Here is a 2,500-nt window from a genome sequence, read left to right on the forward strand (position 1 = left end):
TAACGTAATGTGGAGTCCGTTCATTGATCGATGCTGTCTGTTCAGTTCCCAGTGAGGCGCCCGTTCAGCGCTGGACCCGTTCAGCGCTGGATTTGACGCATGGCATAGCGCGCATGCGTCAAATCATGTTATATTATTATATAGCTCGCATCTAATCGTATCGGATGAGAAATAGACATTAAATGGCATATATAGGCCGCTACACAACAGTAATCACCGCGACAAACAGCTATATTAGATTTGAAGAAAAAAAAATATGATTTTGGAAAAAAAAAAAAATATTATATTTTAATATGATGACCGGAATATATCACGTTTGTCCGGTAAATCGAATTCTTCCCGGACACGATGTCCGACGGCAAATTTTTCTAACGGAAACCCTGATCTGTACATAATATTGATATTCATCTCATGTATATTCACTTTTATATTAATTTATTTATACTCACTGTAATACCTTTATTCACCGTCTACATTATTACATTTTTTGTAAGTATTTTTTTTCTGAGTGGCACAGTCCCACGCATAATTTTCTTTTTATTGCAATAGAGACGCCCCGCACCGTCTATGTTCACGTCTTCTGCACTATGCCACTCTTTGCACTCTCTCTTCAGATGCCAAACAACATTTTGTCGTCTCAACACTTGTGCAATAAAGTTGAATCTAATCTAAAGATGAAGCAACTCTCCCACGGTTAATAATGCCCCCCCATGCCCCCCACAATGATCTTTTGAGTGGGAACATCTTGTCTAAATCTCTTTGTATCCAGACTATCCAAAGTGTGATTTTTTTCCCCTAATTAACAGATTCTGCGAAATCCATTTGCTGAAATTGAATAGGAAGTAGGCTATCTACAGGCGATGTCGCTTCCATTGACCTACATTGTCCATTTGTCCTTCAGTGCCCCCCTGGATCCTTAGACAACAAGCTGCCGAAACAGAAACCTGTTATTGGATGCAAAGGTTCAACCACGTCTTTTAGTCGTGACAAGTTAATAAGTCACTGATTGGTGATTACTCGCTCAGCCAGACTCAGTGGTGTTGACGCCACCACGCTGAAGGAAGTGACATACCTCTGTGTGAGGATGGCGTCAGGCGTCGACATGGATCTATTGAGCTTTCTACTTTTTCCGGAGGAGGAACATGGCCGGGGCTGTGTGTTGGGGTCGGGAGCGTAGATGGTGTGGAGGGTGTTAGTTGGGAACAGGCTCAGTTGTGGGGGAGAGAGAGAGAGGGAGAGAGAGCCCAGGGGTGTAGTGCTGCACTCTGCTCAGAATGGATTTACAGAGTCGTGATGACTTAGCCCAAGGTAAGGGAAAGTATGTGTGTGTGTGTGTGTGTGTCAGAGCCCAGAGTGTGTCTTTATATAGATGGCTATATAGTTTATTTTTAACCCTGGAGGTCTTGGGAGGAAGCAGCCACATCTAGGGGTCAGTCCAGGCCTCAGATTACTGGAAGGTAGTAATCCCTCTGACTCTAGAGCTACCCCCCCTGCACACACACCATTGTGTGTGTGTGTGTGTGTGTGTGTGTGTGTGTGTGTGTGCGCACCTGTCTTTGTTACGTGGGACATTTAGGGCCGGTTTTCACAGACGAGGCTTAAGCCGAATGTCCATTGAAGTTGCTTTTTTAGTCTAGGTTCAGGCTTAGGCCTTGTGTGCTGTATGTGCCAGAGCGTGTTTGAGGTGTCCGGTGGTGTGTGTGTGTGTGTGTGTGGGGTCGGGACGGGGTCCATCTCGTTAATGTCAGCGCTGTTAGACGTTAATAAAGGGGTTTCCTCTCTACCCAGGTGGCAGCGGTGCAGGGGTTGGGACGTCATGTCAGGTGCTGAAACTACACTAACCCTGTCCCCGACTGACTTGACTTAACGCCTCTTTAGGAGTCCAGATGTACCCCTGCTTCATCTCTCTCTCTCTCTCTCTTTCATCTCTCTCTCTCTCTCTCTCTCTTTCATCTCTCTCGGTGCTCAGCTGGTTTGTTCCTATCTCCTGCTGTCTTAACATCTTTCTCTCGTCTCCTCCCCCTCCCTCTCCTTCTTCTTCTTCCTCCTCCTTCCTCTCTCTCTCTTCCTCCAGCGTATCTTGCTCTGCACCCTTCCTCCTACCCCCACCCTGGCTCTCATGGCCTCTCCCAAGGTAATGTCCTACTGAACCTCCCCCTTTCTCCCCCCCCCCCCTCTCTCTCTCTCTCTCTCTGTCTGTGGCTCTCTCCATAGTACCAGAGCATAAAAGGGGGGTGCTTCAGTCCTCCAGGAGGGCCCCAGGAGGTTCTCTCTCACCTGGGTTGGACCAGGCCTGGTGCCCCCCCCCCCTGGAGCTCTGGAGAGGCCCCTCTGTGCCTCTACTGTAGGGCCAGTAGACAGACAGTCATTTAGTGTAGGTCTGCTGCAGGCTTGTAGTGACACTGCGTTGGTGTGTGTAGCCCCATAGTGAAGTAGTGACGTATAGGGGGAAGTTGGTGTGATTTGCATGCCAGCGTGTGCATTTTGCTATGAGGTGGTT

Source organism: Nansenia antarctica (assembly GCF_963989245.1).
Source record: "Nansenia antarctica genome assembly, chromosome: 5".
Classification (NCBI taxonomy): domain Eukaryota; kingdom Metazoa; phylum Chordata; class Actinopteri; order Argentiniformes; family Microstomatidae; genus Nansenia; species Nansenia antarctica.